Below are 15,690 nucleotides of genomic sequence, written 5' to 3' on the forward strand. Positions count from 1 at the left end.
TATCATCTGGAAAATGCCTTGAGGTTAACCTGAGTGGTGAAGGACTAAATCATCGCTTTTGCTATCTTGCATCATCACCATCATTTTACTTTTCTCCAATGCAGCTATCCTTCTTTGTACATTACTAATCCACAAGCCGACGTATACTATACAATAGGGAAAACACATGTCCAGCCCCGCCAAAAGAATCGCGAAACCAACAAAACTTGGCAAACTGCCGATCAAAGTGAATATTTCCTTTCATTTTCTCCAGGCCGAATAAAACCGTGATAAAACAAATCGTACTGACAAATTCTGCTTCGCCCAAGTTTTCTTGAGATAGTAATTAACTGCAGTATATACGAACCCAAGATAACTTGGGATAATCAGGCAAGCAGTTAAATAAAGCAATACAAGTCGTGAGTATTCCATTAATTAATAGTGCAAAAGAAATTGCGAAAAAAATTTTGGTTTTTCAAACACAATATGAAGCTAAAAAAATGCAGGGAAAAAAAAAGAAAAATAGATATATGTTTGCTTTTCAAACATATTATGTCGTTCGAAAAATGCAGGAGATGCATCGTTAAAAAATAAAAATTAACAATTTATTTATATAAAATGTGTAACTTCTGTTTTCTAATGCACACTGCATTTTACTTTTACATTGCTTAGTAAAAAAAAAAGAGTTTCAAGCTTCACACATTCTGAATTTCATTATGAAACATTTTACGCTCATGAATAAAATTTCTGATCACTAATAATTCAATTGGGCTTAAATTCCGAGGAGCAAGATAGCAGAGGTATTGGTTTTTCATAGTTTCTTTATGTATAATGTGAATATGATCCAGTTTCTATTAGAAAATCCTCCATGAAGCGATCCCACACATTAGGCAGGTAATCCTGTGATGCTTTTACCATAAGCAAATAACCTAAACATTTACACTTATGTGTTTGTCCAGAATTGATTTTTTTTTTTAAGACTTGTGCAAAATTTTATTCCTTTATGGATGATTAGGACACTTCAAATAATGCAGAAACTTGTATCTAAGATTTGTCATTGTATCTAAGATTTGTCGACAGTTTAAAAAATATTAGAGAAGAATTCTTAGATTTTCTCATACTAGATAGGATTACCAGAGAATATATTTCATCCTGTATAATTTCAATAATTTCAAAATTCGGGTTAGATACTAGCAACATTAGAGGTCAGAGTTATATGATGGCGCAGGTAACTTGTCATTAAAAAAGAGTTGGAAGTTCAAGCTCGTATTAAAGCTTTCACTCCAAAAGCAATTGCCTGAATCTTGAATCTCATTGCCCAAATCTTGTAATCATACATTCATAAAAAATTACTGAAATACATAATATGCTAAACCATAAAATGATTTTCTTACTGAAATTGTCAATCAGAATCCAACACAGGATCTAGGTTGACGAAAAATAATAGACCTTTGCTGGAGAAGATGGGCCATGAGGCATAAGGCATACCAGCATTTTTGTCAAAGATTTTTGATGGCATTGAAGTCCTAGAGCACCTTCTGTACTCAACCAAATGAAATGCTGATGCATAAACAGTGGTGTGCACAATCTAAGCAAGACATCATTTCATCTGCTTTCATTGTAACATTCATAACAGCATATCATTATCTGTCTCATTGAGAAGGAATTACAGTTAAACTTCAGGGATGAGCTGTTGATATCGTGGAAGTCTTTAACATAGTCCAGGAAATAATTGAGTTCTATATTTATGAGCGTAAAAATGTAGAAAAGAGTTTTGAGAGTATTTTTTATCATGCTGGGCAAATGCGTAAAAATCAGATGTATAGCTTAAAATGCATCATTGAAAGCATGTCTATCAAAATAATGCTCATTGTGATTCTGTGTTTAATTAATACAAAACTATTTTTGCAATCCCTTTACTTGATTATTTCATGTTCCATTTAAAATCTCAATTTTCAAATTTAGAAAAGACTACATCCTGTTTTGCATACTACCATCAATTTGTGCTGATCATGTGAATAAAATTGCTGTAAATAAGTTGAAGTTGACATGTAAAATGATTTACTTTCTCCAGAGCTTCTAAACACAGAGATGAAATATTGGCTATGACATTCTATTCCCAAAGGAAAGCTGTCAGACACACCAGCTTTGGCTTGAAAAGACATTTTTGGAAAATATGGAATAAAGACTTTTTTCAAAATACTGATGTGCATTTGCACATAGCAGCTACATTGCCGATAACATTTTGCGAAAGTGAACTTTCAAAAGTGCTTCGAAAACATTACAGATTTATAATACAAGTACTATGATGGAAAAGCATAGAAGTTCTTTGACACTAATGCATATTTATTATACCAAAGAAATATTAATTGACAAAATTATTGATACATTTGCTAGTTTACAGCCACAAAAAATGGAATTCAGGAATATTTTATTTGCTGAACCAAAATGGAAGGCCACAAAAATGTTTGCATTTTTTTTTCCCATTTTTTATTTGCAATTTAATTTTATGTCCAAAATAAATGATGCATTTGCAACTTTTATGTATTTTATTCATTATTTTTATTGTGTAATTATAAAGGAGAGAAATATGGATTTTATATATTTATTTATCTTTATACTTGTATTATGAATCCAAAGTAAAATATATTTCAAAATTCATTTAATATTGCTTTATGAGTGTGTACGTCAGAAATGAAGTTAAAATACTAGAAGTACTTTTACTAACATTATTCTATTTTTGTTATTAATTATTTCATGTATTATGCTTGTTAAAAATTGCTTTAATAAAGATTAAAGCAGTTATGTTGAAAAACAAAAACATTGAGTATGTTTGTAGTAATGTAATAATTCAAACATACTCAATGTTTGAATTATTAGGATTCATTTAATATGTTTGTAATGTAATAATTAAAAATACAATATTTGAATGCAGTTATCCGTAGTTATGTTATATAATTTTAGTATGGATAAAATTTATACTACAATTCTTATTCATCATGTAGTAATTACCTATGTACTTGAAAATGCTGTAATAGGTAGAAGAATAGTGTAGGCATTGGAGTGGTAGTGTCCCCCCCAGCCGTATTTTGAGGTGGCTATGCCCATAGAGTATCATTTACAATCTGCTTCTTGCATATGGAAGGAAATTTCTGATATATTTCTCTTATTGAATATATTTAAACACATCTGAATGATGTTAGTCTTTAATGTCAATATGAAGGTTAACATGCGCTTTTGTATTCATACAAAGTTTTAAGTAATTTTTATATTATGTAATTTTTTACCTCTTGTTATGTGCAGAAATTGATTTTGCTGTAAATTAAGAACAAATTCTGAAGTACAGTGAAATAAAAACTATTTTACAAATATATTTACATGCAGAATTATAAATCTAAATGCAAACATGTGTAACAAAAGAGTGTTCAAATACTAATATAGGATTTTGCTATGCACTTTTGTCTAAGATAAAATTAATTACATGAATATACATGATATATCGTTTATACTATACTATGTTCTTTAAAATAGGCAACTGGAAGCAAAATTTTCCTCTCATTTCTTCTTTTTTCATAGCTGTGGAAGCACTTGATTTTGATAAGATAACAGTTTCTGAATTTACTTTTCCTACTTTTATTTACTGCTGTGAGTAAACGTAAATGGATGAAAAAGGACTAAAATTATCAACCAAATGAAAATGAGGAAAATATTGATCATTTCCATGGGAGTGTGAGGATAGATATTTTATGGAAAAATCGAAGTAAACTTCAAGATGCATTTCTCAAGAAATAGAATATAATAATTAAATATACATTGCAGAGTATACAAAGTTTCAAGCAATTCTGAATGGTAAGATGTGTGGGTAACATCCTCAAATCGCTACATATAATAAAAGGAAGAGTCTGTCTGTGTCTTTAGTTCATGCTGTGGATAAGCTAATAGACTCAGGGGTACAAAATTTGGTACACATGTGCATCTAGGCAAGAGCCAGTGCACCTCGAAGCGATTTTTTGAAAATTCGAATGAGATTTTTTTGTTTTATGTTTTTTGATGAAATTGCATCAAATCCGTAATTCTCTCTCATGATATCAGCAACAATGGCTGTTTGCCACTTGGAAAAAATAAGGGCAGTAATTCTGTGCAGATTTTAAATTTAATGTTTCTCTTGGATACTGAACATTTGTCAAAAGAAGGCAACGAGGAGTTGGTTAATTTATTTATTATAATAGTTAATATTTGTATTAAGGGATATTGCTTATTTCATTGTAATTTTTTTTATATGTAGTACATTTTACCAATTTTTTTTTTTTTTTTTTTTTTTTTTTTTTGTTGAAGTTCTGCAGAGTAAAATTCCCTGTAGTTTTTTAATTTTGTAGGCATTTTTCCGGCACATTTAGAAGCCAGATGAAGGCTAGCCACATAGCGGTTAGTAACTGAATAAGAGAAAAGAGGGTACTGTTCTGTTATCAGGAACAAATGCAAAAATGTATGAATGTGTGTGTTCATGTATACATATTACTTTAAAACATCTTTCAAAATATAACTTACCAGTATGGATGCACACTTTTAAAATAATTCTACTTTAATTAAACTTAGGAGATAATATCATCAATTAATCAATACTGTTTAGGAAATAAATTATTATTAACTAACTTGCGCAAGTAATAATAACTTGTATTCGCACTAAATGGATTTAAGTTCATACAACATTTGTATATGTATATACATATACACATATATGCACATTCATACACATGCATATACATTCGTACATTTCTAAATCCGATCCGCCCCCCAATAACAGAACTGTATGGAAAAGATGTAGATGCAAATATTTACATTAGCATCTGTATATGTATTAAATTTACAAGACAAAGTTCATAATATTACAAGTGATTGATTTATCAGCCTTAATAGTTACAGTCATAAATTGATGCTGATATGGGTAAAATACAAAGAAGTAGAATTTAATGTAATTTTTATACATATATTTATGATTTTGTATATGTTATTTGCTGACAAATGTATTGTAAAGAGCAGACATGGGTGTCTTTTAACAAGATATTTTGTTACTTACATAATGGAGAAAATATGCGTATGAAAATGTGTATAAAATCATATTTTTGCATTGTTTCCTGAGTAATTGTGTTGCAAAGTTTGCCTTCTAAAATCAATACATATACATAATTAAATTTATTCACTGCTTCACAATTGTTGGCGAACAATGCCATTTTTGGTCATAACTATGATAGACATGTTTAACAAAATGACACTTAGCATATTTTTAATAGAGATTCTGATTTATCATTATTATGCAGAACTTTGCAGGTAGTACAACATGGTGGAACTGAATAAGCAAAAGGAAATAGTGATGTCGCATATAGTTGTTTTCAGGAATTACAAAAAAATTTTATTCTGCTCAAATTAAGGTCAGATATGAATTTTTCAATGTAATTTCCTTTGACAGTAAAGACATATTTGTATTATACATGCTGTTTACTAAATTGTCAAGGGCATCTTCAAGGATTCTGTGTTTCTCATCTATCAGGACAAATATGAGTCCTCGTACAATTTTAAGTGTGTTCTGTCTTTGAGCAGTACAGTGCTGCTTGGCATGTAGGTCTTGCGCAATATCTTCCCTTGCTACTGTTTCAGACACTTCAGCTAATTCATGATCATGAATATTGTCAGTCCTGAAGATAAATCTAGAACAAATGACCTTGGGAAAGGTTGACATGAGCTAGACGAAATTTAATGCAATGCTGGTGTGATGTCATTGTACCTCTATCAAAGGTGTGAAAAAGAGATTTTGTTGCTGTGCATGATACACAATCCTCCAGTTTACTCCTTAGCCATAGTGATGAATTTTCTTTTTGAATATCTTGGTGATAATAACGAGTTCCTCTCTGTTCATGGTAAAGCTAAACTGGTCAGAGAATATGATTCTTTTGCTAACTCTAGCAAATATGCTTCTGACTCCAATATAATATTCTCTTATGATGTCCTTTAGTGCAATTCATGCTGAATATACTCCTATGCATGTAAGCCAACATTATTTAATTAGAGAGATGCAAATAGTATATAAATCTCGAAAACATTGGTAAGGCTGTCTGACAAGGAGTAGCATTTCTAATCCTAATTGCGACTAGACTGATATATCTAACTTCTGCAAGTGCGGCATCTCTATTTCCTTCTTAAACTGTTAATATTCTTAAATGCACCTAATTAGCTATGGAAAATTGAGTGACACTTTGCCTTAAGCTGTCCAATGGCTCGAGAACAATCATACACCCTCATATGATGTCTTGCAGACATTTTGCAATCATTTATTGACATCAAAAATTAAAATTTAGAATAATATTTCAAGAAACTTATGATATTTTTCTCTCAAACATTACTGCTGTTAGTTATGAATAAGAAAGCAACATGCTTGCTCTGCCTTTCATATGATTAAGATCTTTCCCTACAACATCCTTTGTGGTTATTTTTCCTCTGATTGTATTTCTGTAAGGAATGAAAATTTGCATAAATTAGTTGTTCCTTAGTCATGCAGTGTCTTTTCGTAGGAACTTTTATTTACTGTCAACTATATATGAAAAATTGTCTCTTCAACAAACATCAGGCATTAACATACACAAGAGAATTAGAAACTGGCATATATACTGAATTACTTCTGAATCAGGCTTGACAGTAGCTGACACATGACGAAGAATTTCAGAGTTTATATTGGACTACCCAGCTTAGGGTCATCCTGCTTGGCTGCTGGTGGAGTTGCATTAAAAACGAAAAATGCACTCTCTTTCCACTATATCATAAGATGTACCATATTTCTTCCAGTGAAAGACGCATATTTTTGTCATCAGCCCATTTGTCCATTCTGAAACTTTCCAGGATATAAGAAATATATTCAGTGCAGAAATTGAGTTTAATTGTTCCAGTGCAGAAAAAGTGAAATGAAATGAGAGACTTTACAAATTTTTCTTAATGGTATCTACTCTGAAGAATATATATAATATTGTATGTTGTAAGAACAGTAAATTTATTTTCCCAGGGGCCAAAAGCCAACATTTTCACATATATGTTTCTGCAAATATGTAGCATTTATTTTTTGTAATAGAAAGCATCAAAAAGAAATGTGCTAGGTTATTTCAGTTTAAAAAAAATTAAGAAACACACTTTTGTATAGCACACTTTAAAATCATTATTTTGACAGTATTTAATTTGAAAATATGAACACTATTATAACAACTAAGGATAACACATATACTTTAACCCTGGCCATGCGTATATCTTTCTGTAGAAAACTATTTAGCAAATATCCTATAGTGTTAAAGCTGAGGGTAGCAAAGTTTGACTTTTAAGGTCGTGAGTTCGAATCTTATACTCTTTTTCCACCTCGTTTGCAACTTTCTTAGTTCTGTGTTCCAATTTGATCTATATTTGTGTTTTAAAATTTATTTCTATTATTGTGTGCATAAAATATAATATTTTATTTATGCTCTTATTTAGTTAAATTTTCCCCTCAAGAATTTATTTATTATAATATAACGCGAATTTAAAGTATACTTCCTGTATATATATAAATTTTTTTTTTCGTTTCACTTTTGTGTGAATGTATGTGATGAGACTTTGGGATGTTTCTAGCTCTAAACTTTCAATACCAGTCAACATGAGGCAGTATTAATACCCTGAACATTTTTTAAAAAACTTATTATAATAATTTCTTTAAAATTCAGTCCTCTCCAGCTGAAGCACAGGATATAATAAATTAAATATTTCCATTTTATTTACCTTAGGTATGTATGCATATATAAAGGGAAAAAAGTTTATCTTTATAAATTCGTCTGTAAAAATCTATGAATTAAAAATTTATAAATTACAAATAATATTTTATGGATTATGCATAAAATATAACTGTGCATAGTGCACTTTAAAACAAATGAGATTTCTAATAAATTATCCAGCTATGACACTGAAGAAACTGATGCTAAAATTTTATATACAGCAGTACAAAGTCCGTAATCCGGACTCGTCTGCACTTCGGCGATTCCAGATTAGGGGTTTTTCCGGATTATAGATCATCAATTTAAATCTGGTAAGATGGCATGCAGAAATTATACAATTAAAAATATGAATTCGTAATTTATGAAATAAAGAACAATTATGATCTAAAGGGTATCAAAATTTACAAAAAAAAAAAAAAAGAGCTTAGTATTTGTTTGTTTACTTTATTAAACATTTCTTTCAATATAAGTTGTTTAAGATGCTTCCTTAAAAAATTCAAAAAGCTCCTTTTGCTTGTGTCATATATAGTGGACTTTCCAATGCCATACTTCTCGCGTTATTTTGAAACGAATAGGCCTTTATCCATTTTTTGCAGTAATTCCACTTTTTGTTTAATGGACATCGAAACATGCTTTCGCTTTGTAGATCCTTTGGCAGCTCCAGAATTGGAAACTCTTTTTGACATAATCGAAAGTTCAAGCTTAGTTTTTATAAAATTGTTCTAACAGTCTTCAAAAAATAATAAGCCGGATCCAAATAGAAGATTAAGGAACAGCGCAATCTGCAACATTAACTGAAATGCCTTAGTCAGTCAGTCAGTCATACCGGTATCGCAGAGACGTGTCCTGCTCAATGATAGAATTAGCCGTATGGGCACATGACGGTAAAAACAGGACGGGCCAAGGAGGCATCGGAGGTAGGTGAGAGGAGGTGACCATGCGTCACAAGGGGAGAAATACCAAGGAGAGGCTGGTTTCGCGCAATCTGACAAGTGTCTGTTCGTGACATAGAAATGCCTTAGATAATTTTAGCCTAGCTTATACCGTCCGTTATACATTAAACGCGCATGCGTAAACGCATTATGCGCGTAAAGTTTGTAGCTTTGAGGTCCGGATTATAGATCATTCCAGATTTTAGACTTTGTACTGTATCTGTTTTCTTCCCAAATTTGCACACATTTTAAAAATATACAATCTTACATAGCAGCCAGCAGTATGCAAGCATAGCAAATTTTGTGTAAATATTGTGAACTTTTCTTTACAGTTGCTCTGTATATTTAAGGTACCAGCTATTTTTAAATGTGTTTATAACTTTTTTTTTGTTTGTTTGTTTTGCAGTAACAGTACATTTCAGTTTTAATTATATATTATTTCATTAATATTTAAGGCTTCTAGAAATGCAAAGAAATTTTTAAGATTACTCCGGCTTCTATGCAATTAGACATGTTCATAATATGCATTGTAACTTTACTTATCTAAAAACTGCTAACTTGCTTTACTTTCACAGTTCATAAGCAGAACTAAAACTTTCCAACAGCATCGAATTTAAGTATTTTTAGAGTCCGAAACTCGTAAGTTAAATGAGAGACATCTAGTGGCAATGAATGCAATTGATCACCGAACCAAAGAAAGTCTAGTCAATACATATTCTTTGACCGAACTTCCGTAAGCATAAATCCAGCGCAGAGTCATAGCTAGGGTTTTCAGCGCCCAGGGACAACTGAAGATTTCGCGCCCCCTACTGCTTGCCAAGGATGGAAAACATTTAATTCTAAAATGTCGTAACATCAGTTTGGCGCCTCTTAGATTCTGCGCCCGGGGACAAATGTTCCCCTCTAGCTACGCCCCTGATCCAGCGCAATGGTGTAAACGATCGTTCGTCTGCATAATGTTCGTGTTGGTAACGCACTAATGGAAACGGGGCTTTTAATGCGTTAACATGTTGGATGAGAAGCTTGACTAATTACGGACTTAAAAGTTATTAGTGTTGTTTTGTTTCTGTCACACTTAGAAACATGGTTAAATATTCATCATAGTAAAAATTTTCTTTGCTACAATGGGCACTAACATTCTAATTTGTAGAGTGAAATATGAAGCTAGTGTGAAGCTAAAAATAGTGTTCCTTATTCTTGGTTTTAATAACATGCTGGAAAAGTCTGAGGAGATAACCTTTTAGTATCAGTGAAGACTATATGTTAAGATATAAGTTAATTAAATTAAATATAAGGTATTAAGTATTAATGCAACCAGCCTGGGGCAATCTTCCGATTTTTTTACAAATCAAAAGGTAAAAGTCTACACCAACTCGATAATTTCTTGACTTTAATTGTTTGTTTTACGTTGTGTTCAATTTTGAAAATTCAAATAAAATTTCAGAACTTAAAAGTAAGTTTATTTTGTAATTCTAGATATTTTCTTATTTGTATTTACAGTTTGAAAGAAATGGCATTATGGTGATTAGTATAAAAAAGTGGGGTTCAGCTGAAGTTTCACAAGAACAAAAGTCATGCAGTGGGAAACATTTGAAGATTATACAGTCAAAAGTCGTTAATCCGGACTCGTCGGGACTTCGGCGATTCCGGATTATCGATTTTTCTGGATTATAGATCATCAGTTTAAATCTCGTAAGATGGTATGCAGAAATTCTAAAATTAAAAATATGAAACCGTAATTTATGAAATAAAGAACAATTATGATCTAAAGGGTATCAAAATTTGCAAAAAGAAAAAGCTTAATATTTATTTGTTTACTTTATTAAACATTTCTTTCAATGTAAGTGGTTTAAGTTTTGCTTCGTTTCATGTGATAATACTTTCTCTTTAATTCTATTAAACAGACATAATTTCTTGTTCAGTTACAAAGTTCCGCTGTTCAAGTCCTATAATTGCTGTGTCGAGAACACCCACTAATTTGTCAATCGAAATTTTTTCGTTTTCACTAACCTCTGTCACTTTCTTCGCTATCGGAAGCGAATTATAATGACGAGGAACTTGTTTTAAATCATATCAAAGACGGAGCACATCGAGATGAAATACTAATTTGGTAAGGAATTATAAGCCAAATAAAATAAAAACATCTGCCCTGAAGATAAGGATAGTGCTGACAGATCAACTTCCAATTCATTACGCGCCCGCTGCGCCGTTCCCCCCGCCGAGCAGCGTGGAATTGATAAACAGATTTCGGATTTCAAAACATACTTTCGCTTTAGATCCTTTACATATTAACAAATATATATCGGAAATTCTATTTGATATAATCGAAAGTTTAAGCTTACTTTTATAAAATTGCTCTTACAGTCTGCAAAAAATAATAAGCCGGATCCAATTCGAAAATTAAGGAACAACGCAATCATCAACATTAACTGAAATAGATAATTAGATAATTTTAGCTTATACATCCATTATACATAAAACGCGCACGCGAAAACGTATTCTGCACTTGAGCACACTCATATGCGCAGTCGTAAAAGATTCTTACGCGCACGCGTAAACGCCTATGCGCATGTGTCAACGCGGCGCATGCGCAGAAAGTTTTTAGTTTTGAGGTCCGGATTATAGATCATTCCGAATTATAGGTGTCCGAATTAACGACTTTTGACTGTATATGAGAGATATCCTTGCAAAGGCTGCATTTTTTAATAAACTCCTTAGCTAATTCACTCATGCATGCAAATTATTTATTGCATAAACATTTTCGTGAGAGTAAATAAGCACATGTAATGCTAAATGATCTTTGAATTTAAATGAACTGCTATATTTAGCACATGTTTATAATTTCTCAAATCCTCAGCCAAAATCAACAAAAATTAAATAACCTTAGTAAAGATCAATGTGTTGAAAGAAAAATTGACTGTGTTTTTGGAACATCAGGGCATGCAGTTTATACTCTTGCTATTTGGAGAAGTCATCGAGCTCTATGGAAGCATTTTACATTGAATGATCAATATAAGTGTTTTATTAATTAACTTGTAAGTTGGAATTTTTAAGACTGGTCATTCATGATTATTAGTATCAAACATCAATTATAATCTCTAAAATTTTGTGATGTTTTAATTTAAAAATGATTTCTTTTCTTACATTTTGTTTTCTTCTTTTTTGTTGCTGTCAAAAGTAAAACATATTATTAGAAAAGACATTTTGTCTTTATAGGATAATGTGTGAATCCTTTCTTCAAATCTTCATAGCTCTCCACTGGTTTGATAGAAGTAATTGTTGACATGAATTAAACAAAGGCCTTTTCTTTCATACTGACAGTTCTTTCTTTTATATTTAATGCAAATAACTTCACATTATGTATATCGTTTCTTTGTAATAGGAGTTTAAATTATGCCCTGTTAAACAAATAATAGCTCACATTTCTCACATATTATTTTTTATTTTATGTAAAGGGGAGGGCCAGATTGAAGCACAGATGACCTAGGCAGTTACTATGATATATATAAAGGTATACTGTATTTACTCTCATATTCATCCCCTTCCCCAGTTTTTTATTTATTTATTTTCAAACTATGATTTAAAGACTTCTGATTGATGGTAGCAATGTAAAATGTATGCACAAATAGGAAATTATTTTGTGTAAGTAAAAGAAATGTTATTGAAATTGATAAATTCATTGAAATAAATGACATAATACACTCGAGTTAAAAAAATAAGCTTCAAACGCTAAAAGAAAAGTTACGAATGTAAAGAGGGGAATTAAAACACACAGTTAACACATGAGGTAAACATTGCTCCACCAAATGCAAATAGACAACCAAAATTAGCATAAAATGCAATCCTCGAGTCATACCAAAATTTCTAAGAAAGAAGCATGTTGGACCTATGCGTCAGCTTGCAAGCAATAATACCATTATCTTAGTTGCATGTCCAACTTTAGCCTTGTGGCTTTAACGAGATCATCTTGGAAAATTGAATCGGGGGTACTTTGGATAAAAAGGATGAAGCATAAAGCCACGTAAAAGCCAAAGATTAATCATAAAAATCATTCTGAGATGATAAACTGTAGTCTTTGCTTAAATTTAAAATTGCAGTTGAGAAAGATGTAAAAAATTTTGATAGTAAGACTTTACAGCATTTACAAAAACATAATGCAGACATAAAAGAATCTTGGATAACTAGTTGTACGTAGGAATAAGCTTGTTTAAATATGCATAAGTAAAAATATGATACAAATCAGAGAAAAAGTGGGACTCGAACTCTGGATCTGACAATTCGGAGGTGAGAACTTTATGTGTTGTGCTAAGAGAGTGGGGAGGAAAGTAAAATGCAGGGTAGTTTCCAGACTTCAGGTTGAGTCTTGATGTACAGTGCAAGGTCGTTTGTACCTCTGCATATCTGTGTGGTCGTAATTTAAAATCTCCAAAATTTCAGCTGAGCTAGACATGGGCAGGGTTGTGAAATGATTTTCGGCAAGTCTTAGAAAGCTCCTATTCAGTGGTCGTGATCTTGAGGTCAGCATGGATGATACTGTTTCGTAAAAACCTTGGGACATGAGAGATGATGTGAAGAAACTTATTTTATTGTAACTTCTTTTGGTTTCGATTTGGACTACCAACCCTTTCTGGGGCTTCATACAGAATGACAGGGTCATCATACTTAGAGAAATAACTCTTTTATTTTCAATGCTTAGGTGAAAGTTTATTTTTAGTAAGGGATAAACTGCCACGAAAGCTTTCTGTACTTTGATTCAGATGTTATTTACGTCTGGCATGCATGACCTGCATAACAGAGTTGTGTCATCTGCAGATTTGGCAAGAAGAGTATGATGAGGATTAGACATATCATTAATAAAATTATTAAAGAGATGAGCTGAAAGGACAAAACCTTGTGGAACATCAGCTTGAACTGAATTAAAAGGAGAAAGAGTTCCAGATTTTACTCATGAACTTTTTACTTTGGAGAGAACTATTGATGATTTTCATGAGGTAAGTAAAAAAATTACAATTTATCATTTTGTGGATAGTTTCAGAATGCCATACTTTCTCGGAGGCATTTTTTTGATGTCGAGTAAGCAGCCAACTGCACATTCTTTATTATTAAAACTTATGTGGATGTGTTTGATAATGCGAAGAATTTGATAAGTAGTAGAATGTTTTCCATGGAATCCAAATTGGGTAGGAGAAATGGTAGAGTTAGTATTTATCAATTTTTGAAGTCTGGTAAAGATGATAGATAAGCAAGGATAGTTCTACGTAATCCGAGATGCATATTCCTAACACGTACTCGCAATACCCCTATAGAGAAAATGCTGAATAACTATTGGCTGAATGACTGGTACCTAATAGCATCGCTTGTTAGGTGATGTGATAACACAATTGCTTGCGAGATGAAAACGTATTCTGGAAAATGTTGTAGAAGTTAATTTATTGGTTGCTGGATAAAACAAAATAAACTTTGTATGCATATACAATTCCAAATTAATAATAAGCAGTTAAAAGCTATAGCTATCGAAGAATGTAGAACACAGAGCTCTTCAGACATAAAAACTTGAAGTAATTTATTTCGACAACGGATGTTTGCTAGGAAGAGAAATTTCGTTGAACAAAATATATAATGATATACAGGAAATTTCATTACCAGAACATAAGTATTTATAATTGGACTTCAGAATACTGCCGAATGTTTCGTATAAAATATCAGAAATGGTGAAATAACAGAGGAGATTTTATTCAGTTTTTGGAGAACGGGAGCTTGAGATGAAAAGATGTTTTTTATTTGCTTTATAATAATTTTTGTTAGAAGAAGAGGTTAATGTTTTAATATTTCATTGGTATGTCTATATTTTCTGAAATTATAAAATGCAATAGTGCATGGTAATGTAAAATGCATTTACATTAATAACTAAAATTCTGAAAAATAGTATTGTTTTTGATTATTTGAAAATATAAAGCAACTTCTAATGATGCCTGTCTTTTGAAAAGGTATGTGAAGACAAATTGGAACATTATCTAGTCACCAGTAAAGTATCAGAAACCAATGAACGTTCGTTTTGGATGTGGGCATCGGCTGCACACTAAGTTATGCAAATAACAGGAAAAATATAAAGCATCCCAAAATGTGGAAATGATTATGTTATTTTTAGACAAAGTTGACATAATGAATTAATAATTTTAATTATTGTTTAATTCGTGTTAAATAGTTATTGTATAAATAATACATCTGCATGAAAGAATTTGTATTATTGATTAACAGTTATCTGAGAGATTTCTTTACATAGTTCAAAGTTCATAAGCCAATAGAATTTTATAGTATAAAAAATATGAATGCAGTATTTATAACCTTTACTATATGATAGATAATGCAAAAAATTAAAAAAACACGGTGTCATCAATGGCATTGACCACTCATTCATTACATAATTTTTATTTATACTTTTCCCATATACCAGTATATTGCAACTAAAAATAAACATAGCAATATATCCAAAACAAAATTAATTCTGTTTATGTGAAATACATGCATGACACTTTACATAATTTTATTTTATATTCCCCCCACACCAACAGATTGCAATTAAAAAAAGAAGATGCTTTCAATTACAAAATAGCTATACACTCCTGACGTAAACATTAGCAATATATCCAAATCTAAAATAATTATATATATGCATGAAACTTGGTTACCTCAGTATGTTACTTATAAATACCAGACTATCTTGGATGATGTTAATCAGAGTTTAACAGATGAAAATTAAACTTGACATTATGATAAGACACTGCAAGTTTTCACCATCATAGTAGTAGGGATATCTTTGAAGACATAGTTAATGACATCAATAAAGTGAAGATCTGAACTCAAGATATGAATCTTCCAAACTTATTGAAATAATGCCTATTTGTAACATAAAATGAGGTAAAATTCTGAGAAAAAAAAATCTAAACGTATGTTATAGAAAAATTAATAATAAACACCAAACAGGAACAATAGTT

The 15,690-nt window shown here is 31.2% G+C and overlaps 1 long non-coding RNA gene across 1 annotated transcript in view; it reads left to right on the top strand.

Annotated features, from left to right (window-relative positions):
• LOC118195761 (uncharacterized) overlaps window positions 1-15,072 on the top strand; it is a 40,002-nt gene extending 24,930 nt beyond the window's left edge. The window contains exons 2-3 of the long non-coding RNA XR_015043905.1: window positions 12,151-12,206; window positions 14,683-15,072. This is a non-coding gene — a long non-coding RNA (uncharacterized LOC118195761). The remainder of the gene's footprint in view (window positions 1-12,150; window positions 12,207-14,682) is intronic.
• Window positions 15,073-15,690: the final 618 nt, after the last annotated feature.

This window comes from Stegodyphus dumicola, chromosome 11 (genome assembly GCF_044657685.1).
Source record: "Stegodyphus dumicola isolate Sdum_Otavi_A_Nest chromosome 11, ASM4465768v1".
NCBI lineage: Eukaryota > Metazoa > Arthropoda > Arachnida > Araneae > Eresidae > Stegodyphus > Stegodyphus dumicola.